Here is a 27688-nt window from a genome sequence, read left to right as displayed (position 1 = left end):
TCAAAAACAGAACACAAACTCTGCAAAGCTGATGAGGACATTTTTCAAAGTGGTAGATGGGAGGTGTCTGTCAGAAGCACCATTCAAGCAGCCCAATGGCTGCTTCAACACCTTGTTTTCCAAGTGAAACGAATCAGTGAATTCAACTAAGTAGTTGAACCAAATGGTTACCTTCCTCCTCTGTTTTTAACTATCTTCCTATGAGTGGTCTGATTCTCCTCAAGCAACTCTATAACCTAATAATGTTTATTTATTTTTGAGAGACAGAGAGAGGCAGAGCACGAGTGGGGAAGGAGCAGAGAGAGAGGGAGACAGAAAATACATAGCAGGCTCCTGGTTCTGAGCTGTCAGCACAGACAGGGATGCGGGGCCTGAACCCAAGAACTGTGAGATCATGACCTGAGCCAAAGTCAGAGCTCAACCAACTGAGCCACCCAGGCGCCCCTTCTCTAAGCTAATAAAAGCTTTAAGCAATTTAGAAACAAGCTTGTATCAGATATATTGAGATAGGTAGAACTATTAGAACTATTATGATAATTCCCAAAGGCTACCACTTGTATTTTTGCACTACAGAAAGATTTTCTGTTGCATACAAGTGCAAGCTTTCTTTTTTCCCCATAAAACTTAGGAAAATACCCAAACTTGTGGCTAGAGGTAATATAATTTGCTCTTTTAAATTGTGTGTCCTTATAATGAGTAGGCTTTTATTCTACTTAGTGACGAAGGCCTAAGTTACATATTAATACTTCATGGATGATCATGTGATTCATATGAAAACCTCTTTTATGCAAATAATGTACAAATTAATTTGAATTCTGAATTTACTTTGTAGCCAAAATATAATGCAATTGCTACAGTTTTGCCAAGAAGAAAAGCAAGGATATATATTTTTAAATAATTTTAAAACCTCAAACACTCGGAGCTAATTTTGAGTAAACAAATCTGCAAACTACCCTGAAGCCTCTCTAGGCTTTTTCATATGGTCTACCCTATTGAAATACTTTGTAGGTAGCAATATGTTGCACAATTGTATACTTATCGTATCCATATTATGGATCTTAATTTTGCATATTGTTGTCAAATAGGAAATTTCAATTGCATGGAATCAAGATTTTTTAAAAATGTGTTTCATTAAATTATTCATTGATAGGTATTCATTTACCACTATTTTGTGCCAGGCACACTTCCAATCCCTAGGAATATAGCATTACACAAAAGAAACAAATATCATCTTACAGAGCTTACATTCTAGTGGGAAAGATAGCAACACAAAAGAAGTAAAATATAAATTATGTTAGATAAGTGTTCTGGAAAAAATGGATGTGGAAATTTTGATAAGTTTCAAAAGAGACACTGAGGGCTGGAATTATTTAACATTAAATGTGAAGGATAGAAAAGTTTTCACTGAAAAAAATGTAAATTTTGAATAAAAACTAGATGGAGGTGTAGGAGCAAATTTTTAGATAACTTATTCTAACACATTCTAACACCCTAGGGGAATAGGATATCTGGTACGTCTAAGGAAACAGCAAAGAGGTGAAGATGGCACGAGAAGGGTGGCTGTGGTCAAGCAACAAGAAATGAGGTCAAACAGGAAAGAAGATGATGGGGAAACATGGGTGAGATTTCATTGGAACTTACATAGAATTTGACTTTTCTCTAAAGGAAATGTGAAGCTTTCCTAGCTTTAGCACAAAAGAGTGTCAGACACTTTGAGAGGATCGCGGAAGTTATGTTGAGACTAGAATGTATGTGGTAATACTGATGTAAGAAGACCAGCGAGGAGGCCATTAACACAAGGCAGGTGAGAGATGATGGTGACTTGGACCAGATCTATGCGGTGCCAGTGATGGTGGCCAATTATAAATATATTTTGAAGCTAAAGCCCACCAAATTTGCTGAGAAATTGAATTATAAGTGTGTAATAAAGAAAAGTAAAAAAATACTCCGGTTTTGGATTGAACTACTGTTACATACTAATTTCTAATAATAACAATAGCTAAAAAAAACTGTGAAAGTAAGATACATCACATGAAAAGAGTTTAATTTTGAACATGTTAAGTCTCAGATGATTATTTAACATCAAAATAACGTTCTGACTTAGATGAGAACCCTTTTAAGTCTGAGATAATCAGACTCATGTAGTATTTAACAGCATTGATCACTCTGCTTTGTTAAGAACAAAGTGGAAGGGAGCAGTCCACGCTAATGAAACTGGAAATAAGAAAATGATTGTTATCAACATAAATATCATGCACAATGAACACATCATCCATGTTCCAAATGAACTGAAAGGGGCAAAAATATATTGTTTACTATTGGGATCTGTAAAAACAATGAATAAATAAGTCTTGAGCTAAAGACCTTTTGAATTGAGAACTTTTCATAAAGTCACTTTTTCAGGAAACAAATTGCACTTTAAAAAGACCAAGCCCAACTGTTACTCATATTATTCATAATCTTGTTTCACATTCCTAACGATGAGTTTCACCAGCACACAGATGATAAAATTAAAGTTTGCTTGGAATTGTGCAAGAGGGTATACAGCTTCCAGGTTATTGGCTGTCTAGGGAGGAATGTTTTAGTCATATCAATTCAGAGGATCACCTGAAAATAAATACCAGATTATGCTAGCGGAAATGCTTCAAACAGTTCTGCCCTTGGAACTTGGAATAGAACTGCTCTTGACCATTGATTATTCCAGATAAAAGCACATTTTGTAGTTTGTTCACCCATCAACAACACCAAACAATATATCACGTATGAGAATTTTTTAAGTCATACATAATCTCCTCAATTTTTTTACTTTACTATATTTGTATACAGCTGTAACACTTGCATGAGTGACTTATGTTGGTCTAGTAATAAGTTGTGTAAAGTCAGTCAAGACTTGTATATAAACAGATTTACTATTTCCCACTTAAAAACAATTGATCTCAAAGTACACCCTGTAAAAGCCAAAAATACAGACCTGAAAGGAAGTTTATATATTTAGTACGCTTAGAAATCATCCTGGCTAGATCAGTCTCCCAGGCTCCTTAATGACCACTGATTTACCCCCAGACTTTATAAAAAAAGTTAGGTGTCATACAATTAAAAGATTGTCCACTGGAGTGTGCGAAAATTTCACTCTTAACTTTTCTCATGATGCTTGCTAGAAGTCTGGCAAAGGATTTCCACTGGATTATTTAAAAAGCAGCCAACATAATGTAGTTCAAATAAATAAAGTTTTTTTTTTTTTTTTAACTTGTAACAGTGCTGTTGTGACCAATATGAAAGAACTAAGACGGCTGCATGTGGGAGGATCATGAATGACACTGACAGAAGGGAAGCTATTTTAGATAATGGCCTCACAATGCGTTATTGATCAAGATCCATTTTCCACACTTCCTGGCATGCTAGGTTATGCAATGCATCTTGCTCCATTTTGTAGCTGTCCCACAGCGTCTCGTATCTTTCCACTGCTTTGCCTCCACGCTGAAGGGTCAGAATCTCCCTAAACAGACCATTATCTGACATGGGAATTCTAGGGGAAAAAACTGTCAAAACTTAGAGCCTCAGACATCTTCCTATCCTTTCCTGTTATCCCATAATCCACAGAGTTGGAGCCTTAACACAAAAGAACAATTTAATTATTAAATATTAAATAGTAAATTAACTATATATATATATATATATACACACATATATATATATATATATATATATATATCACTAAGCAATTTCTATGTACTCAATAATTCCCAATTCTTCACTCCTCTTCATGGGAGAGGGCTATATAGAAGGAAGTGCACGTGGGGACTAAAGGTATTTAAGAGTACCCATGCAGAAGTGAAAAGGAGCCTAGTGTGATTAGTTGGGCAAATGCTTTTCATAAAATTAAATTAAATTAAATTAAATTAAATGGTAACTTACATTATTTTATGTTATATATATATAATTTACAGAAACTGATTTTTTAACTTATCAGTGTGTTATACAAATACTTTTAATAATATTGCATTTAGCTCTTCACAAAAATTGAAAAAAAATTTTTATTGCTTTTTATTTTAATTCCAGGATAGTTAACATACAGTGTTACATTAGTTTCAGGTATACAGTATAGTGATTCAACAATTCTATACATTACTCAGTATTCATCATGATAGGTGTACTCTTTAATCCTCATCACCTACTTCACCCCTTCCCACACCCACCTCCCCTCTGGTAATCACCAGTTTGTGCTCTGTAGTTAAGAATTTATTTCTTGGTTTGTCTCTCTTTTTTTCCTTTATTTGTTTGTTTCTTAATTCCACATATGAGTAAAATCATATGGTATTTGTCTTTTCCTGACTGTCTTATTTCACTTAGTGTAGTACTCCCTAGCTTCATCTATATTGTTGTAAATATACATGAGAATTTTAATACTTGACCATGTTTCTATTACACGGGACTTACATCATATGTCAATCTCAGTTTGATCAGAAAAACTAACCACTACATGTGTTAGGGGAATAAAGGGGATAAATGTGAGTGTAAGGACTTACACATATATGGATGGGCCTTAGGGGAGGACGATCTGGAAGACCACAGCTGAGGCATATGAAAAACTGGCATTAGTGCAAGTTCTGAGGAGAATAGCACATATATGGCGATGAAACAAGAACAAGTATAGAGATCTGTGAAATCATTGATATGCCTAAAATATCAAAACACAAACTCAGAGAACTGCTAATCTGACAACTCTACTCATTGTGATAGAGAGTCAGGAAGTCATGGAGAAGTCTTCAGGGCCATCTTGTCTGACCACAACAACCTCCAAAAATAATAGTTTCCTTGTCCCTTTCCCATCCACCTTCCAAGTATCTTATTTTTTTTAATGTTTATTTAGTTTTGAGAGAGACGGAGCATAAGCAGGAGAGGGGTAAAGAGAGGGAGATACAGAATCCAAAGCAGACTCTAGCCTCCAAGCTGTCAGCACAGAGTCTGATGCAGTGCTCAAACCTGTGAACTGTGAGATCGTGGCCTGAGCCAAAATTTGATGCTTAACCATCTGAAACACCCAGCTGCCCCCCTCACCACCTTCCAAATTTCTTGTGAGCTTCTCTTATTGGCTAAGTCTAGCCCAAAACAACAGGTTAAAGAGACTCTTAGAAATCTATGCCAGGGTTTCTCTCTGCATTGAATAGATGTAAGCGGAAATGCTACTGAGCTAACCAGGTAACGCTGTGCAGCCCAACCCCTCATAAACTCAAGAGATATAAATATCTCCTTATACTAATTTTATAAGATATATTATATGTTATATTATATGTGATTATATTATATTACTTATATATATTTATATTTATATTAGTTACATATATAATTATATGTAAATATAATATATAATATTCAACTTGTTAATATAAACAGTAACACCAGCATACCACCACCTAACATGATATAATTCTCTCTCATACCACCAAAATCACGCTTACCTCTCCCATAAACTCAGACACAATCCAATGTGCCTCTTCATATTTATTGATATATATTCCTCTTCTAGCTCTTTTATAATCTCAATGAGCTATTCTGTTTATTAAAAATATAACTACATAGTGAAATATTTGGTCAATTAGTATATGCACGCTTGTGAAATAGTAAGAAAAGAAAATTAAAGAAAAATAATTGGTAATACATTTTCTATTTAACACACACACAAGAAGACACATATATGTACACACATAAAGTGAAGAAAAAAATTGTTTAGCAATTTTCTAGTGAATAATTTGGGGTCAAATGAGACATACCTATACCTACCGCTTGGTTTTCTGACCCGTATATTTGACTATGGGGAAAATAGTGCCATCTATTTGTTGCTGGTTCAGATACACTACTGCTTGGAAATAAAGCCAAACATTCAGAGTGTTATCCTACTGTCCTTTCAGACCAAATGCTCTATTCAGCTCATAGTAAGACCAATAAAGTCTGTGGCCCAGATGCTATTGCCTTGAATCACAATGAGTTACTTTCAGGAATATGCTTCCTTTTAGAAGCAGTGATGTATGGAATACCAAGACAGCAAGTAGCATTCTATAAATATATAGATTAGGGTTACAGCAGGAACACCACGGGTATGGGAGAAAAAAAATCGAGTATTTTAATACATGACTTCTGGAATGGTGGAGTAAGGATATTGGTGCAATCTTGTCTCAGCAAAGCAAAATTGCTCAATGATACAAAAGTATAATCATTGAAAATCTCTAGAAATTGTCTGAAGGGCATATAGTAAATAGAAAAATGTCCATATATGAAAATCTGCTAAATCTTGATAAGAATAATACCAGTTTGTAGCATTTGTGATACAGTCTGTTATCTTACCACACATCCTTCCTACGTCACTTCCATGTTATGGAAATTCTATCCTGTGCATGTGTGGCCACTAATACAGGGTTCTCTTATCTTCCAGGTTTCCTGTCTGGGTCTACAGTTTCACCCCAGAGGTTCAGGCTGTTGTTTTTTTACTCTCCATGCATGAGCATGAGCCCTTGCATAGGCTCTATTCCCATCCCAACATTAAGATGTTCCCAGGAAAGGAGCACATCTCCTTTCCCCCAGCCAAGCTCTTACTTACAGGACAGAGGCCTACTCCAGTCACAGAAGACAGAGAATACTGAGATTCCATACCTCACTTCCTCAACTTGTTTTTTTCCATTAAAAAATGTTTAAAGGCCAAGTGTTGCTACTCTCTAACCCTTAGTGTGTTCACTCAAAGAACAAGGGTCTCACTCAAATAGCAAGAAAGTAAAAACACAAACCACAGAATGGGATAAAAATTTAAAATTACATATCTACTAGGGAAATTGGATCTAGATTACAGAACGAAATTTTGACCCAATTTAAAAACGGTTAAAATATTGGAATAGACATATTTTATAAAAGGATATGCAAATGGCCAGTAAGCACATGAAAAGATATTCATCATTAGTTATTAGGGGAATGCAAATAAAAACCACAATGAAATTCCATTTCCCATCCACTGGATGGCTATAATAAAAATATGGACAAGAACAAGTATTGATGGGGATGTTCAGAAATTATAATCACCAAATATTGCTTGGTGGGAATGTAAAATATTCTGAAGTTGTGATCATGGCTGCAAAACCATATGAGCATACTGAAAGCATTGAATTGTATATGTATACCTTACATAGGTGAATTGTATGGTATGTTTATTACTTCTCAAAACTGATACTAAATATTTATTTAAAAAATTTAAGAAAGGTATGCATCTTCCAATAAAAGTAAAAATGTCATGATGGAAATGGTTCAATTTATCAGCCTGCTTTCATGTGACTTGCTATTTCCCCTCTAGAATGGTGACTTATCAGGGACTCACTGAGAGTTTTGCTGTTAGCTATGACCAGCTCAGCCTTGTTGAATGGAAATTATTGTTTTTGTTGAACTCATGCATAATCTCCTCCTTATTGTCATCAAGATACTCTAATGAGTCCATTAAACAAGGAAAAGAGTAGCTGGGGAAGCAGATTACCGACACCCACAGAAAAGATTATCTTGATCATCTTATAACGGAGAGATTCCTTTGTCTGTGATTTATTTTGATGTGCACTTCTTTGGGAAACAAACAACCTCAATTTGCTCTTTCCCAGACCTACTTGTCATCAAATTTCCAATCTTGCTCTTTCCAAGTCCTTGACCAATTGTCAAAATGTTAGCCACATTTCATGAATCAACACAGATTTATACTTCTCCTCTCTCCCTCTAGAAAGGTCAGCAATTAGGCATGTAAAGTTTATCCCATTTGGAGGATTTTCGTACAGTTGCTCACTTTCACGTGATACCAGCATGCTTATTAGCACAATCTGTAAACTACATGATTTCATTTTCTTTTCAATTAAGCAATCCTATGGGATGTTCCATCAGCATCTGAGAGATGAGACACTTCCTTATGCAACTTAGTTATGCCTCCAATATCTCCTCTCTTATTCACAATTTTAACTTGACAGTGGAGTGCTGCTAAAGCACTTAGTTTTATGGCTTGATGACTCAGACATTTAGAGTCCAAGATGGATAGCTAGGTCCTAGTAATCTAGAGGTCCATGCTAAACCACTCAGTCTCTACCAAGCACAATATTGATGCAAAGCTATTAAAAAAAAAAAGATAAATTTCTGCATCAGATGGCTTACACTTGCTCGAAAATCCTTGGAATATGCATGATTTGCCTACTGGCAAATTACAGTGTTCTTCTTTGTCAGAGGCATTTCATCTACCATCCACCATCTGCTATACCCTATGCCCCAGTGTCACAGCACTTTGCCAAGCAGTCTGAATCTGTTGCAAAGCTTTCTTTCCTGCTGAACTCAAAACACATAAACATATGGGTTACACCATAAATGGACTTGTAGAAACAGGCTGAAAAGGAGTGAAAGCTGCTGCTAAAACCTAAGATAGATATTGGAGAGAGGGAGTTAAGTGAGTTAGGTATCTCTTCCCTCTCACTCCTTCATGCAGGATTGTCCTATTTGCTAAATCATGTGTTCTTTAGTCAAAAGGCACAGCTTCTTCCAGGTGGCCCACTTCACCTAAAAAACTCTAACATACACACATTCTCTCTTCTGTCATCTAATATATAGATATTCATATATATCCAGCCAGATAATCTCTCTCTCATCTTTCATATTACCTCTTCAAACCTGTGAGTGATAACAACCTTCTGCTGTGCTTCTCCGAAGTATTCCTCTAACCTTGTAAATATCTTTGAGAGCAACCAAATTCAGTGTGCTCTCTCCTTAACTGAAGAATTCAGTTGAATATTATCATTGCATTCCAATAGTTTGCAATATTACTAATAAAAATGCTATTTTGCACTTTTTAATTTGCACTTACTTTACTAGATTTTTTTTTATACTTTCCTGATGCTATAATTTCACTTTCTGAATTACACTCTTGTTTTGATTTTTTTGTGTCAGAGGAAATTTAAGTGACTGTTTTAAGACATATAGATAAGAATAATTTAGATTATGGATATTGGTACTTTTTGTCATTTGCATTTCAATTAATTTTCCTTTTCATGGTATTTGTCTTTTCAGCTCACTATTTTATTTTTCTCCAATAAAATTCTGATTATTAATTTCTTCCCTCCTTGTTTAATATAATTATTTGTTAATGTCTCTTACTTGAAAATTAGATTTCTATGTTGTATATACATATCAATTATCATCATTCATTTTAAAAATTTTTTTAATGTTTATGTTTGAGAGGGGTGGGAAGCATGAGAGGGCGAGGGGCAGAGAGAGACACAGACACAGAATCCAAGGCAGGCTTCAGGCTCTGAGCTGTCAGCACAGAGTCCAACATGGGGCTTGAACTCACGAAACTGCGAGATCATGACCTGAGCTGAAGTTGGACACTTAACCAATTGAGCCACCTAGGCGTCCTTCAGCTATCATCATTCATAATTTTCACCTTGTTTTATTTTATATTAAATGTCATGGAACTACTTTTATTTGACCTTTGAAATACACTTTGCACTTTTTCTGGCCTCGAGTTTGTTTTCTGTTGATTTGTAATATAGATTCAATCATGCTACTAAAATTTTAAACTCTACTGGCTTTCCTTAGTGTTATTTGTTATTTCTTCTCAGGATTTTCTTTTGCCTTTTCAATCTGTTCTACATCATAATGAATTCTTATTTATAGGGACACCATAGGCTATTACTTTGTGGAGAGTAAAAAGCAGGAAACTTTCTTTTGCTTTATTTGGTTTCTGATAGTAATAAAATTCAGAAAAAAAGATTTTCTTTAAAAGCCCTAAAATTAGTGTCCTCTTTTTCTTTTTTTTAAAAGTCAATTTATTTATTTAGAGAGAGAGAGGGTATGCAAGCAGGGGAGGGGGAGAGAGAGAGAGAGAGAGAGAGAGAGAGAGAATCCCATGCAGACTCCATGTTCAGCGGGACCCAACTTGGGGCTGATCTCACCACCACGAGATAGCAACCTGAGCCAATATCAAGAGTCAGTCAGACATTTAAATGACTGAGCAACCCAGGCGCCCCTAGTGTGGTCTTCCTAGTTTTAAAATGTTTCATTAATGCAAAAATGGTTTCTGTCTTACTTTTTTTTTTTCTTTATGCTTACTTATCCATGAAAGAAGATACATTTATCCAGCATCAGGGATGGTCCTTAATTGCCTTCTGGCCATGCCCTTTCTCTAAGAGAATTCTCCTTTCTTATCTAATAGTGAATCCCATATTTTTGTGTACAGTTCGTAGCAGAAATCTAGTAGGAGGTAACTTACTGTGGTTTTAAACCTGGACGTCATGGGAGCATCTCCTGCTCAATTACTCGTTTCTCAGATTTTGAGAGCCACTTGCAATTATTCTTCATAGCCTAGACATATGACAGCAGCGTAACTGTCCAAGGGTAAACAGCTTCCAGGAATCTTTCAGTCTCCATTTCTTGGGCTAGTATTCAATCACAGGTTTTGTGGTGTATCTGTTTTCTTCTTAACTTTCTTATTATGCCTTTTTCTCCTTTCTGATACAGGATGCAAAATATGTGCTGATGTCCTTTATTGCTTTGCTTATTCCAGTAACACTGTGTTATGTGACAATTATTCCCATATTGTAGCATGTCAGACTCTTTTTTTCCACTGCTGTGAAAAAAGATATTTGTTTTTGTTTTGGCAAGTTTTCAAGGATGTTTTAATGAGAAGTCAAACAAGAGTTACTAGACTGGAGAATCTTTAGTCCTGAAGTTCGTCTAAGTTTTTGACAATCTAACATTTGTGCTCCTGACAGGTGTTCAGAATTTCAGCATAAGTCCATCTGTCTATTGCCACAAAAGGTGTTGTACAAGGCACCAGTAAAAAAAGCAGACAAATAAAAGCAGATTTATCCAACAGTACTACAAACCCTAGGAACCATATGCTCCCTAGAATAAATAGCATTAACTATCCCAGGAGCATTTCGATTTTTACATAGTGAGCCTAATATCATGGAGTAAATGCTAATTGTTATCTCCCCCCTGTGGAAGTTGGGTACTTGTAAGTTGTGGCTTCCTACAATGTCCAGTTTTTCTGCCTAAATATAAGGCTGTTATTAAACTTCATCATATCTTAGGAAATAAAGCACATCTTTTGACCATAGTAATAAAATCAGCCTATTTAACTTTTTTTTAATGTTTACTTATTTATTTTGAGAGAGAGAGAGAGAGAGAGAGAGAGAGCGAGCGAGCACATGAGCAGGGGAAGGACAGAGAGAAAGGGAGAGAGAATCCCAAGCAGACTTTGTGCTGTCAGCACAGAGCCCAACCTCATGAGATCATGACCTGAGCCGAAATCAAGAGTTGGACGCTTAACCCACTGAGGCACCCCGATTTTGCTTTTTGATAGTGCAGTAAGATTAACTGTCACGACACCAGAGAACTTCATACTGATGCAAGTCCTGGTTATGCTCTTCTTTTGACTGTAACTGGGAAATTAACTTTATCAATATAATTTGCAATTTGCAAAATGAGGATATTCACTTGTGAATTTGTTTCCCAAATTAAAGTAAATCATATACAATATTGAAAAATACTTCGTATATCAAAATGTGTATATAAATGTGTAGCAATGTCAGTGGCAGAAATTATTTTGCCAATATTAAGTATATTTATCATAAAATTAAAATGAGCAACTAATTTAGACCTATCCATTTTCTCAAAATATAATTTTATAGTTCTGCATTTTTACTGTAAACATTAGAGGCCATCATTTCTATTATTAAATGTAGTTCCTAACATAATTGTAAACTTTTAAAAGCAATTATATGAGGGAGACTTTCTGAATATTATTTTTTCCCACTTATTCTAAATCATAGAATGTTTTAAGGAAGCTGTGAAAAATACAGCTTTGGCAAATGATTTTTTTAAATACTAATAAATATTAAATAAGAATAATGTTTTGGGGGCGCCAGGTTGGTTCAGTCAGTTGTCTGAGTCTTGATATCTGCTCAGGTCGCGATCTCGCAATTGTGAGACTGAGCCCCCTTCTGAGCTCCACATTGAGCATGGAGCTTGCTTGGATTCTCTCTTTCCCTCTCTCTCTCTTTCCCTCTCTCTCTCTCTCTCTCTCTCTCAAGATAACTAAATAAAAATTAAAAAAAATAATTCTTTCTATAAACTTAGCTTGTTGTTTATGCCTTTACTAAATAAATGCACTGTAGAAAACATTATAGAAAAGTATAAAAATTCTATGTGGGGATTTATCTCATCTATATACCTCATACCTACTCATTTAATGTACTGAACTTTTTATTTTGTGTGGGTGTATGGGGTATAACGGGGTTGGAGGTAGTTTGAGTATTTGTTTTTTTTTTAATCAGACACAGATCCCTGAAATCACTAGTACTTGACTACTTTCCACTCCTTTTTATTTTTTCTGGATGAAATATATATATGTAAATTGTCTTCATTGTGCATGTTTGCATATATCAAAAGATAAAAATAATTTCTTAGGTGGGAATAATATATACATAAATATGTCCAAATAATTTCCTTCATCATAAAAAATTCAGAATACTATATTTTCATTATTTCTTTTCATTATTTTTGTCTCATTTTGTCTTTAATGTGTACATTTATATCTTAAAAAGGCCATGTATGTAATTGTTAGGATATAACATAATTATAGAAAACCTTTATTGGGTGCTAACTATGTTTATATAAACATTATTTAATTTTGTTTAATCTTTACAAATATTCAATGTAGGAGTAAATATCAGCATTAGAGTTTCCCACATAATGAAATGAAGAATTAAAATGAAAATCTTACTTGATTAAAATTACATAGTTTGTAATTTATGGTGCTGAGATTCAAACTCAGGCAGATAAACTCAGTGAATACACTTCTTAACACCATGCCATTTGCTCTCCCAAGTACATTTTGATGACAGCTAAAGACTAGAAAGTACATGAAAATAGTGTTTCACTGCCCTAGCATCTTTATGGAAGAAAAAAAAAAACTGCCACTCTATAAATGATATATTTATGTCACAAGATATTTAGAGAACCATTCCTCAATTCCTTTCTTTACAACTATAAAAGTATACTTTCTTTTTAAATTTGTGGAATGAAAACATATTTCACATCATAGGTTACAAGAAGATTCATCAGATAATTAGTGCAAATATTTTTATATTACAGTAAACCATCTAATTATTTGAAAACTAATATTGGGAAATAATATATTTTATTGTTATCATTATTATTATTATTACTATTATTTCCTTGAGTTCTTCTTTGCTCCCCATAGTGTCAAGTTCACATTTCTAAGTTGTTCTTATCCAGTTGAGAATATGGTATATCAATAAATTAACTTATTTTTCTCCTTATCTAGTGTATTATCTACTTAAAATGACTGCTATTATTTAAAAATAAATAACTTCTAATGGAAAGTGCATACCAGAGTTCTAGAAATATGATTGTTCAATTAATGTCTGCAAAATAAACTCACATGTATACAGAATTGCTAATAATACAAATAATATCTACGTCATTGTTATGTGTCATCTCTTTTCCTAATAAGTATATATTTTTTTTTGAAAAGTTAAACCTTTCTGGAATATATCATTGAAAAATAGAGAGAACTTAAGTATATTAATCTAGCACACTCTTGGACAAACTATATCTATATCCTGAGTTAGTGGTATATTTCTTTATAAAAGAATATGCATGGTTGAAATAGCATTTTAAAAAAATCAATATTTTAAGAAAATATATACTACTATAATAAAACTGTGCTCATTATGAGACTAAACCACATTTTAATAAAGCCACACTAAAATAAGACTTGACGTTTTTTTAAAGATCACTAAAAGAATTAACTATATTATTTATAAAGTACAGTGAGTAACTTGTGGGGTAGTTATAGACCATTTTGAGTAATAGTTAATTTAAGTAACTCAGTCTCCATAAAATTATGATTCAGTAGACAATATAATTCCAATAATGCAACATCAGGTGTCGAAATGAAAATATTCAGCTTTCTTAAAAATATTAAAAAAGGATACATCATAACTTAACCTTTAGGATTTCACGAAGGTTTTTATTAGGAAAAAAATCCCTTTAGAAAGATGGAAAGTAAATGGGACTTGGAAAGTCATGATATATTTGTGATAGCAGCAATGAAATGAACAGATGAAATATCTTCAAGAAAAAAAAATCCTCCAAAAAATAAGATCAAATGAACAAATTCTCAGGTGTGAAACAGAAATAAATTCAGGTGCATCATCCAAAAAGATCAAAGTAAAAGAACTCTCTAAGTAAGCAGAGTGATATTTTTGTTTGGTTGCCATAACTTTCCTGGTAACTTGTCAGTCTTAATAAGAAAGAAAGTGTAGAAATCTCTCTGTATGACACAGAAACATCACTCCTAAACCTGAAGCAAAGTCACATTGAGCAGCAGTTTTCAAAAGAACTCAAGAAAAGATCAGAAGCTTTAGTCATATTGACTCTGCAGATTTAATGAAAAACTTGCCTATAACATAGTGTTCAAAATCTAAGAAAAAAGCTTGAAGCTTGAGGATATTATATTTTTCAGAACATGTATTATTTTGGTCAACTGAAAGTCTCCATAAACTATGAGTTGGGTAATTGCTCCCAGGCATATCTCGGTGCAAACAAATAAAACCCTATTCCAATAATTCAGAAATGCTATGCATTGGATTACATTCTAAGTCCCAAAAATGTATTTTCTATTATAGAACCAACAAAACTACAAATAAAATTTTAGAAAGAAAACTCTTGCTTATGTATGTTTTACAGTGCATTTTGCAGAAAGTTGTTGTGTGGATAATAAAGTATTTTGAAAAATTAGCTATTCTTTATTACTCTAATGCATGTGCAAATAATATTTGATTTATAAAAATTCTGAAGTTAGATTGTTATTAATTATAATTATACAGAGTTTCCCAGAGATTCTAATTGGTTGAAGTTTTCTTGAATTATTGTTTTTACCTCTTTTCTGGTCAAAATATTGACTTTGGCATTATCTCCTAGTGAATCTCAAAAACATACGATTATCAAAACTAAACAGTTTCTCTCCTAGACTAATATATGTATATTATACTTATAAAACTATTTCAGAATACCCTCAAATAAATCTTGACTGAATAGGAACCAGCCTTTTCCATAAAACTATGTACCAATTGAGGGGCGCCTGGGTGGCTCAGTCAGTTAAGCTTCTGACTTCGGCTCAGGTCATGATCTCGCGGTCCGTGAGTTCGAGCCCCGCATCGGGCTCTGTGCTGACAGCTCAGAGCCTGGAGCCTGTTTCAGATTCTGTGTCTCCCTCTCTCTCTGGCCCTCCCCTGTTCATGCTCTGTCTCTCTCTGTCTCAAAAATAAATGTTAAAAAAAATTAAAAAAAACTGTACCAATTGAATTCATTATGTATAAATAAATTGTAGCTACATAAAATCCATCTTCAGCCGTGTAACTGACAAAAATGGAAAACAAAAACAAAAAACAAACCTCTGCTAATGGTGATGCAGTAAAAAGGACACTATTAAATAATGCTAGAGAAAATGGAGCTGTATATCCATTCTTCAAATGCAATCTGTCAGTACATCTGTCGGCAATATAAGTTATGATAGGACATAAAAGCTTGTGGCATTCCAATACTACTGCTGGAAACAGTAATAAAGTTGGATAAAATATTAAAATCCCCTTGTTAAAGATATAAGAGAACTATGTAAACAGTAAGAACTAGAAGGGCAAAGAGTTTGCATAGTGAAGAATCAAAGAAAAGTTAAGCTAAACTTCTATAGCTTTTTCTTTCATGAAAATCGGTGAAATGTAGAAAATGCAAGAGATTAAAAAATGTGTGCTTTGCCTGGTCCTGGACTGCTGCTGAAGGACAGTTAAAACTGACAGAGCTTTTCATGGTTCTGTGGTGTTAGAATAAAGAAATTGATGACTGGATAGGTACTAAACCCATAGTCATTTCCCCTAAAGAAAATCTACCAAATCCTGAAAACTGGAGCAAACAGCTAAGACAAACACCTCTAAAAACAGACTGAATGTTATCAAGCAGCTTATGGGAGTAAGAACAGAGAAAATGGAGGTTGGAACTTGATTGCAAAAACCCTCAGAAAATCAGATTTCAGCTGAAATGTGTAATCCCAGACAAAGATAGTGGCATGTAAAGCAGAATTGGAGAGAACGTTACCAAATAGCACAACTCTATCCCTAATTAATTTAAGGTAACATCTACTTAACAAACAACAGGGTGAATCCTCTCTGAATGAATGTCGCTTAGAGTCTCTACAAGATGTATAGACACATCTGTCAGGCAAACAAAAATGATTAGGCATGCAAAAGGAGAGAAAAAAATTTGAAAAGCAAAAGGGAAAAATATTCTTAAAAATGACTATAGACTAGATTATAAAGGCATTATGTAAGCTCCTGTCATAGCACAATGCTTATAAGAACGGTATGTATATCAAGCGGAAAGACAATAACCCCACCCTCAAGTATATGTGAAATGTGGGCTACATATATAAAATCATAGTGTAAACTATTATAATTTTTATAATGTGTTAATTGCCAATGGATTGAAAAATTGTCCATCAGGAGATACCAAATTACAACAGATCCATCCATTAATGACCAACCCCGGAGTTACGACAAATGTGAAACCTCAGTGTACAGAAGAGTTGCTTATCTTTCAATTATTATTTAATTATTTTTGGATTTTATTTTCAATAAATAGTTAATTTTAAATTCATCTATAAAAAACAATATGCTTTCTTGATGCATAAGAAACAATTTCTGATTGAATATCAAAATATGAATGATAAAAAGTTGTTTCTAAGATGTAAACAGAAAATATTCTTATAACTTTAAGGTAGCTATATATTCTTTCAGAAGGGTCCAAGTAGTGCTAACCAGAGGGACAAAAAATAACTAGGAGAAAATTAGTTTTAAGAATTTCTACTTGTTAAAAAAAAACACCATTAAATAAATGAAGAATTAATCAAATACTGAACAACTTCTACAAAATTTTAAAAGCATAACGATGAATAAATGAATCATATACTTGACCACATACTTTGAAAAGGATATTCAGTCACTAATTCATAAAAGTGAAACTGTACTGAGACATTCCTATGTAGTTACCATAATGGCTAAAAGGAAAACAAATAGGCAACTGTAAATATTACCAAGGATTTGCATAAATTGAAATTTCCTACAGCACTTTTGAGAGAGTAAATTGGATCATTTAGCTTGGATAACTGTTTGGTAGTATCTACAAAATCAGCTATATGCCTATGTATGGCCAAGGAATTTCCCTTCTTTGGTATATGCTAAATCAAAATTTGTTTATATGTTAACCAAAGGACATGAAAAAAGAAAGTTCATGAAAGTACTCTTATAAATAGCAAAATTGTAAAGCACTCAAATGTCCATCTACAGTTTATGGATAAATCAGTTTTGCCATAGTGATTTATTGGAATAATATACATTAATGAAAATGAACATGATACAAAGGAACATGATACATGATACACAAGAAACATGGTTAAATCTCTCCAACACAAATCAAGCACAAATATCACAGAGTAACCAGACCTAGATGTACATTTACTGCATGAGTTTACTTACATAATTTTTAAAAGCATGCATAGATAAACTGATATTAGATGTCAGGAAATTAATTAACCTTGTGTAATGATTGGAAGAATCCTAAGGATTCTTCAGACTTGCTTACAGTGTTCTTTCTCTTTATTTGTGTGATTACCTGGGAATGTTTATTTTGTGGAAATTTATGAAATTATGTATTTATCTTTTGTTTCCTTTTATTAGTGTCAGCCAAATTTTACTAAAATAATGCAAATGTCATTCAAATCAACAACTCAACTTTTAGGAGTAACTTCCAATTGATTCCATAAAAATCACCTTTATTTCTCCAACAAACCCACTCTATAAGAAATGTGAAAGGAAATTCTTCAGGCAGAAAGATAGTGATACTGATGGAAATATGTATCTGCGTACAGAAATAAAAGCACTGGAAACAGTAAATACATAGACAACTATATGTGTTTCCCTTCAGGTAATTTAAATCTCTTTAAATATAATTGCTTGTTTAAACAAAACCAATTATTATACAGTGCATATGTGTAAGCAAAATGTGTGATAGAAGTACAGAGGTTGTGGGGTGGGGTGTAGGAATGAATGTATACTATTGTAAAGTTCTTATCTATATGTGACATGGTATAATATAACATTGGTAGACTGAGAAAAGTTAAAGATGTATATCTCCAACTCTAAATCAACAACTACTACAACAAAAGAATATAATGAGTAAGCCTGTGATTGAGATAAAAAGGAATACAAAATATTCAATTTATCCATAAGGAAAAAAATGAAAAAAAATCAAAAGGTGATAAAAATAGAAAATTGATTTAAGAGTAACCATAGCAGTAATGACATTAAATGTAAGTGATCAAAACATCCCATTTAGAAGTCAGACATTGTCAAACTAGATGAGAAGCAATATTCTAGCTTTACATACCTAACAAAACACACTTTAAGTGTGAAACACAAATAGATTAAAATAAAAGCTTGGTAAAAGACTTACCATGGTAAAACTAACAAAGCTAAAATGGCTAGATTAATACCAGATACGGCAGATTGGAGAGAAAAAATATATTACCAGGGATAAAGAAGCTCATTGAATAATGACGGAATCAACTCATTAAAAGGATATAACAATTTTACCATTTACATCCATAGCAACAAAGCTTCAAAATACATGAGGCAAAATCTTATAAAACTCTAAAGAAAAATCAGTAAATCCAAAATCATAGTTGGATATTTCAATAGCCCTCTCTCAATAATACATAGAACAAAAAGCCAAAAAACCAGTAAGATTTAGAAGTCTTGACCAACACTATTAAACAACCTGGCATAATTGACTTTATAGATGATACCAACAAACAGCAAAAAAAAAAGAAAAAACAAATTCCAAGTGCAAGCAGAACACTACCATATTCTGAAACATAAAAAAGAATTCAAATAATAAAATATATGTTCTCTGACCACAATGTGATTAAACATAACATTAGAAATTAGAAATAAATCACAGACATATCACTAAAACATTGCCAAGTATATGGAAACTAAATAAAACACTTCTAAACAAGCTAAATAAACACACTTTCATCCATGGGTCAAAAAGAAAACTAAAGGGAAATTAGAAAGAATTTTGAATTGAATGAAAATGAAAACTAACACATAAAAACCTGCAGTCTACACAAACTGGTAAATTGCACTGCATCAAAAGTAAGACTTCTGGTATCCACCAAGCCCTATTAAGTGAATGAAAAGACAAGACACCGACTGGGAGAAAACATTTGAAAATCATATATGTGATAAAGGTCTTAGACCCCAAGCACTTAAAACAAATAAACAAACATAAAACTTAAAGTTCAATAATAAGAAAACAACATAATTTTTAAAAATGGAAAAATATTTGGACGGACTTTTCTCCGCTTGCCATACAGATGGCAAATAACCACATGGGAATGTGTTCAACATCAGCAGTTATTAGGGAAATTTAAATTAAAATCAAACCCCTATTAGAAAGCTAAGATTCAAAACACTAACATATCAAGTGTTTCTGAGGCTGTAAAGCAGCTTCAACTTGCATGTGTTGTTAGTGCAAATGTAAAGTGGTACAACCACAGAGGAAAATGATCTGGTAGGTATCTTAAGAACTTAAACAAGCCATTCCATTACTGGGTGTTCATCACTCTCACCACAACAAACATATATGTTCACACACAGATTGGAAATTCAGTATTTTTAGATATATAGCAGCTTTGTTTGTAATAGCTTCAAACTAGTAACAACCAAGCTTTCATCAAATAAATTGTGGTATTTTCATACAGTAAAATACTACTCAGTGATAAAATGAACAATTCATATCCTCAACAATATGGGTGCAACTCAAAATAACTATGTTAGAGATAGAAACTGGTGACAGAAAGCAGGTAATTGGTTGCCTTCAGACAGTGAGAAGGGCAAACAGGAAGGATTACAAAATAGCAAGAGAAAACTTTTGGAGATGATGGATATTTACTACCTTAATTGCAGTGATGGTCTGATGGATAAATACATATGCCAATATCATCAAATTGTACATTTTAAGTACATTTTATTGTATGTAATTATACCTCCTCCTCAAAGTTGTAAAAAAGTAAACCAGCCATCTGCATGTTAGATTTAAGTACAGTAAGATATATTACTTAATTGTTACTTGTTGCAAAAATAAATAAATGATAAATGATAGATAAATGATAGATAGATAGATAGATAGATAGATAGATAGATAAAAGAGAGAGACAGAGAGAATTAATAGATAGGTAAAATTACCTGAGGGGGCCAACAATAAGGAAATATTTTAGTAAACTCTGGTTTAGCTAAATCATTATATCTTATGTTGTCCCTCCATGAATGAACTAGATGTTTTGTCTTTTAAATGAGAAAAATCAAGATGCTGATATTGCTATAAAGTGTGACCTTTTTTTAAATGACAAAAATCACTGTGTACATTAATATATTTTTATTTCATTGTAAGAATATGAAGAATGCTATAGAAGTATTTAAAATGGGTTATTAACCATGGCTGCCTTCTGGCTGATGAGAAAGTTGCAGGCCAAGAAAAAAACTCAAAGTAAAAGAATGATCTGCAAAGCAAGTTGAAATGATTATTGGTTAACTCTCCCTTGCTTCTCACACCTATAATATTTGAGAGTTAACTTATTCATGTTAATTTATTTGTTGTTGCAATTGTGCTTCTGGTTCTCCAAAGAGGATCTAGCCTATAAGTGTTTTACTTACAGTATATAGTCATGTCTCAGAAATTTTGGTCCTCAGACTTCTGCCGGGTCTTACCTTGGCAATCTCATGCCATTGACAATCTAGCACATCTTGATTTGGAAAGGAAAGCCACTGTCACAAGTAGCTCCTCATCTTTGGCTGCGTTGAGACGTCAGTGTTTTCCCCATCACCACCTCACTCTTTTCTCTTTACTCATATTCATACATGCAAACTACGTCCACACAGACACTCTTTAGAAAACATATCATCCCTTCAGTCTTGTGATTTCATTACTCTGTAAATGGACACCTTTGATGTTTTTAAGACTTGCTTTAAAAGACTCTTTTCATTTCAAAATAAAATTGTTGCCGACATAAAGACAGACAGAAAATTTTGGAATTTAAACGCAAACATACCTGACACTAATCTTTCAAATAACACTTATAAAATGTCCAACAAATAGAAGTTAGAATCACTTATATTTTCCTTTTCATTTTCTGCCTAGAAATTTTAGTAGAGAATTGTGATGTTTATAATTAAAAAATGGAAGGAACCATTTTACTTTTAGTTACAAAATGTGCAGTTCAAATAAAAATTTCTGGCCCTACTATCTCTTCCTGTTCAATAATACATCTGACTAATTGATGCAATAAAGAGATTCAAATATATAACACCATTAATTATATATATATATATATATGTGTGTGTGTGTGTGTATACATATATATGTATCCATATATAGTGTGTGTGTATGTGTGTATGTATATATATGTTTTTTATGGTATTTTCTTTTTCTTCCACTTCCTCACATTTACTTTTCCCATCAAACCTTTCTTCTCCTTTTTCTTGTCTGTTACCTTTCTACAACTTCTGTACTCTGAAGGAGATTTCAGTATACTTCTCAACCATCTTCATGGAGAAAAAAAAGAAAAAATAACTTTATATCATTATTTAAGCAAAAGTGTTACAAAGTTGATATGTTGAATATTCTTTGAAATTCTGCATTAATTATGGATGATATAAATGTAGGCATTACAGAAGATCCCTATAGAGTCCTTTAAATCTTAGTGTAAGCTATATACGATCAGACTGGAGGCAGCCCAAGCTTTGAAAAATATTGAGAGGTTTTTAAACTAAAATTTTTTTTAAACTATAATTCCTGTCAAAAAGTGGTGCTCCTCTCACATCTCTCTTATCCAATTAAAGGCTTATATGGTAACACAAAGCAACTAGTAACCAAGTTACCATTACTAAGCACAAATTCATTACAAATCAGAACCTTTAACTAACTTGTACTCACAATTTCCTCATAGTGAAAAAATAAGGAACAGAATTTAGAATCTCACCTACATTTGCATTTCTGAAAATCAGGCACCCTGAAGTGGTACTATGTAATTTTCTAAAAATATTTATTGTGTTCAAATAATTGGTATAGTTCATTGCTCATGTTAATTTTCAAAGAATTGTAAACAAAACCCATCATTGTTAATTAATTATGAGTGTTCCAATCATATTCATTTTCTCTTTATTTTCAAGAAAGGTATAGAAGCTAAATTTTACATGCTGTTTCAGATTGGATCAGAGAAATAAAACCATCTCACAGGATGTTGCTTATACGCCTGTCTCATGGAAAAATGCCAGGAAGCTTTGCAGATGAGAGAGAAGTTTTGCAAATAAGGCTTGTAAGTTTCTCAGTATCAAGAATTGTGAGTCTGTTGAAAATGTTCTCCAGCCTCCCCTACGATGATAAATGGCAAAGTGATGGTGCATACAATGGCAGGATGATCAGTAGCCTAAAGAAGCACAGGAATGTAGTAGGTCATCATTTCCATTTTTATTAGAATTCTTTTTTTCCCCAGAGCATCATTCCTTTCAGCATTAGCCAAGTTGCTTTTGAGCTCTAAGTCCTTGAACAGATATAATTTCCATGTCACCCAGCATTCCTTTTGTGAACTTTTACAAAATTTAATCCAGTAATATTTTTAAAGTGCTACCACACATTTATTTTCACTTAAACAATCATATACAAAGACCAGAATATACAGATAATTTTTCTTTAAAATGTATAAGTAATTATGGGTCATCTTCAAGTTGATTGAAACAAGGGTCTACTTTAAAAAAAAAATTTTAACTTTATTCATTTTTGAGACAGAGACAGACAGAGCATGAATGGGGAAAGGTCAGAGAGAGAGGGAGACACAGAATCTGAAACAGGCTCCAGGCTCTGAGCAGTCAGCACAGAGCCCAACGCGGGGCTCGAACTCATGGACCGCGAGATCACGACCTGAGCCGAAGTCAGACGCCCACCCAACTGAGCCACCCAGGCGCCCCTAAATGTTTGTTTATTTTTGAGAGAGAGAAGAGAGAAGAGAGAGTGCAAGTGGGGGAGGGGCAGAAAGAGGACAGAGGATCTGAAGCGGGTTCTGCATTGACAGCAGCGAGCCTGATGTGGGGCTCGAACTCACAACCCACAAGATCATGATCTGAGCCAAAGTGAGGTGCTCAACCAACTGAGCTACCCTGGTGCCCCACAATGCTCTACTTTTAAAAACGTACCAGAGAATGTCATTTCATGATTCCTACCCTACCCTATCCTATCCTATCCTATTTATTTGTTTTATTTGTTTTATTTATTTTTATCATTTTTTCCTTCATTCACTCATCCATCTATTCATTCATTCACTAGCTGTAAGATAGCTAACATGAAGTAATTATTTTGGAAATGAGAATGTAAAATCTGACATGTAATAAATGGCAATAAGGTAAATGGGGAATCTTTCCCCCCAATTTACCTGCTAGAAACCAGTCTCATGCTAGTCTCAATCTTGTCAGGAACTGCCCAGCTTGAGTGAACAAAGACCTGATTTCCAGATTATGATTTTCAGTTCCTCTGTGTTAAATTAGAATACTAGTTCAATGAGATGCTCCTATGATTCTTCCATCAGCCTTCAAATTTGTAAGAATTTATGAACATTTATTAGACCAGGGACTGTTTTCCTAGCATTGGCCCCTGCATATATGTAATCCTAGAGTGAAGGCAGTTCTGTCTGGCTTCATTTCGTCAGTGTGACTGGAAACAAGCATGGAGTTGAAGAGTCATTAGAACTGGGTTTACATATTAACTCCATGATTGTTTAGATAAATAAAACTGGCAAATTTTGTAGACTTTGTATTTTCTCATCTGTAAAATGTGTATTATAATATCTAATTGCATAAATGTTGAAACCATCAAATGAGATTTTGTATGTAAAGTGCCTAGCATGTTTTGAATTTCTAGGGAAACTATTAAGTGGTTGTTTTCACTCAAAGGGCCTCATCTATAAAACTATACTAAAATTGATTCTCAGGGGTGAGAATTGAATGTGAATGTGTATGGATAGATGATATTCATACAAAAAAATTGCTATCTGAATGTAGGTAATTGTTATTCCAAGAAATAGCAGTGTGGCCTGAATGCTAATATTGTCAACTTCATTTTCACTTTTTATTCGTAGAAATTCCTCGCATTTAAAGTAGGACAATGGCCCATATGTGATAGCTTTCTATGTTAATTAGAACAAAAAATCAATAAATGTAAATACATGCCATGAATTTGCTATTTATTGCCATTAAATCTAATGTCTAGGCTTATGAGTAATAGACACCAATACCATTAGATTCTAATGATTTTCAAATCATATTTGAGTCATTTTGGATTATTGCTTTTACTATATAAATGAGTTGTCTTACTGTTGCTTAAACTTCACATTTTCACTCTTTTGCTAAAGTAAGCTCTTTTATAATGACATATCTAGCAAAGATCTTTTGGTAGATTTCTTTTTTTCAACATGTACACTCTTTTTAAAATTTATTTTTACTTTTATATTTTTTATATTTTAGTTAGTTAACATACAGTGAAATATTGGCTTCAGAAGTAGAATTCAGTGATTCATCACTTCATACAACACCCAGTGCTCATCACAACAAATGCCCTTCTTAGTACCCATCACCCATCTAGCCCATCTCCCACCCACCTCCCTCCATCAACCCTCAGTTTATTCTCTATTGTTAAGAGTCCTTCCTTTCTTCTCTTCCCCCCTTTCCATTAATATTTTAATCATATGTGCTCTTTTAATACCTTTATCTACTCAGGCATTGTTCTTCACCATCATGTCTATAATAAGGGATAAGTAATACCATCCCTTGTGAACACTGTTCTCAGAATGCTTGGCCGGGCACATCCTTTTCAGTGACTTCAATACATAACAAGATTATTTTGGTAATTATGTGTTTACATTTTTCTCAGAAGATCTGGGATGTACTTGCCTACTTTATATTGACTAATACATGGTTAGGTTCTAATGAAGCTTTCTATTTTACATAGTTTATTAGATAGTTAAAAAATTTGCCCTGACTTCTTCTCACATTAAAATATTTTAAATAAAGGCTTGAATTAATGACTTGCTTGATTTTCCCTCTTTGGTTTTCAAGATGTTGTTGGTGAGACAAATAGAATTCTAGCAAATAAAAAATGGAAAAATGGAAGATTTTTTTTCTTTTTTTTTAAACGTTTATTTTTTTTTTTATTTTTGAGACAGAGAGAGAGAGAGAGCATGAACAGGGGAGGGGCAGAGAGAGAGGGAGACACAGAATCTGAAACAGGCTCCAGGCTCTGAGCAGTCAGCACAGAGCCCGATGCAGGGCTCGAACTCATGGACCGTGAGATCATGACTTGAGCCGAAGTTGGACGCTTAACCAACCGAGCCACCCAGGAGCCCCAAGATTTTTTTTCTATATAAATAAATGAGACAAGGCATCAGCCTGAGATATCATGGAAAGGAAACATGAAATTTAAAAAAAAATGGAATAAAAATATTTTACAAATTAGAATATTAATAATTCCCATAAACCAAAGTATATTGCTAACTAAAGATGAATTATGCATGATCACACTTGAACTAGTGATATCACTGTCTAAACAAGATATAGTACTTTCTGATTCAGATACATTGACTCTATCTGACCTATATCATTTATTAAACTCAATGTACCTCATAGTGAAATAGCTATATTTCCAGTGAACAAGACATGTAATCTATTCAGTCAACATTACTTTATACTACTTCTCATATATCATAAAAAAAACCATACTCTTTTTGATGACATTCAATGATAAAATACACATTCTGGATTTCATAACAACACAACACTTAAAAAATACTGTTCATCATCTGGAATCTAAACACATCACACTCCACTCATTACTATACTTCTGATTAAACATATAGACCAATTTTCACAATTGGGTACATTAAGACAGAAAAAAATAATGGATTTTTTCCACATTATATTTACCTAAATATACATATTAATATAGAATAGTATACATATAATAGTAAAAATCTAATTTTTTAAATTTATTTATTTTGAGAGAGAGAGAGAGAGAACATGCACATGTGCACACATTGGGGAGGGGCACAGAGAGAGGAAGAGAGAGAAAATCCCATGCAGGCTCTGCACTGTCAGCATGGATCCTTATGTGGGGCTGAAACTCATAAACTGTGAGATCATGACCTGAGGTGAAATCCAGAATCAGACGCTTAACCAACTGAGCCACACAGGCGCCAAAAATCTAAAATTTTGTATAATATTTTATCAAATTTCTCTTGAAACATAGAACTAGTATAATATTTACAATGAGATTTACTTGTAGCAATTGAGACACAATTTTAAGGGCTAGCAAGTTTGAAATCAATAGGACAGGCCCCCAGACCAGAAATTCTCTAGTAGGAGCTAATTCTGCAGTTCTTTCTTTCTTTTCTTTTCTTTTTATTTTTTTTCGTGGCAAAATATACCTCATGCATTTTTATACATAACAAAAATTTATCATCGTAACCAATTTCAAGTGTATAGTTCAGTGGCATGATGCACATTCACACTGTTGTGAAGACTTTAATTTCTTATATCAATGTTTCTTAAAATGTAATTTTCAAAGGTATTTTGAAGATTTCAAGAGAATTTTTTTCCTTTAATAAGGGTTTGTGTATTACTCAAGATTAAGAATCACCATTCTAGATAACAAATTCATCTTACGATATGGATTTTTTCCTTGATCAATGAGCATTCTTTCTTTCGTTACTTAATGAGAATGATACAGATCGCTACAATTTTTCCCTCTTTTCTCTCCTTTGCCTGGATATGCAGAACAAAAGTCAATGTCTAATTGTGGCAGACATTTTCCCCGTTACCAATATAATTGTTTGCCCATATTTCTTTATGTTCCTTTACTTATAAATTGTCCTTTTTTTTTTTTTTTTTTACATGTTTGGTATTGTACCTTACTTCAATCTCTCTTTAGGAAGTAGACTCTATAGGGGTGCCTGGGTGGCTCAGTTGGTAAAGTATCCAACTTCAGCTCAGGTCATGATCTCATGGCTTGTGGGTTTGAGCCCCGCATCAGGCTCTGTCCTGACAGCTCAGAGTCTGAAGCCTGCTTTGGATTCTGTGTCCCTTTCTCGCTCTGCCCCTCTCCCCGTCATGTTCTGTCTCTCTCTCAAGAATAAAAAAAACATTGAAACAAAACAAAACAAAAAGAAATAGATACTATATAAGTTTTATTTTTATTTTTTTTCAACGTTTATTTATTTTGGGGACAGAGAGAGACAGAGCATGAATGGGGGAGGGGCAGAGAGAGAGGGAGATACAGAATCAGAAACAGCCTCCAGGCTCCGAGCCATCAGCCCAGAGCCTGACGCGGGGCTCGAACTCACGGACCGCGAGATCGTGACCTGGCTGAAGTCGGACACTTAACCGACTGAGCCACCCAGGCGCCCCATAAGTTTTAAATGCATGATGAAAATTTTGGC

This window comes from Felis catus, chromosome B1, assembly GCF_018350175.1.
Source record: "Felis catus isolate Fca126 chromosome B1, F.catus_Fca126_mat1.0, whole genome shotgun sequence".
NCBI classification, from domain to species: domain Eukaryota; kingdom Metazoa; phylum Chordata; class Mammalia; order Carnivora; family Felidae; genus Felis; species Felis catus.
This window is presented reverse-complemented; position numbering follows the sequence as displayed.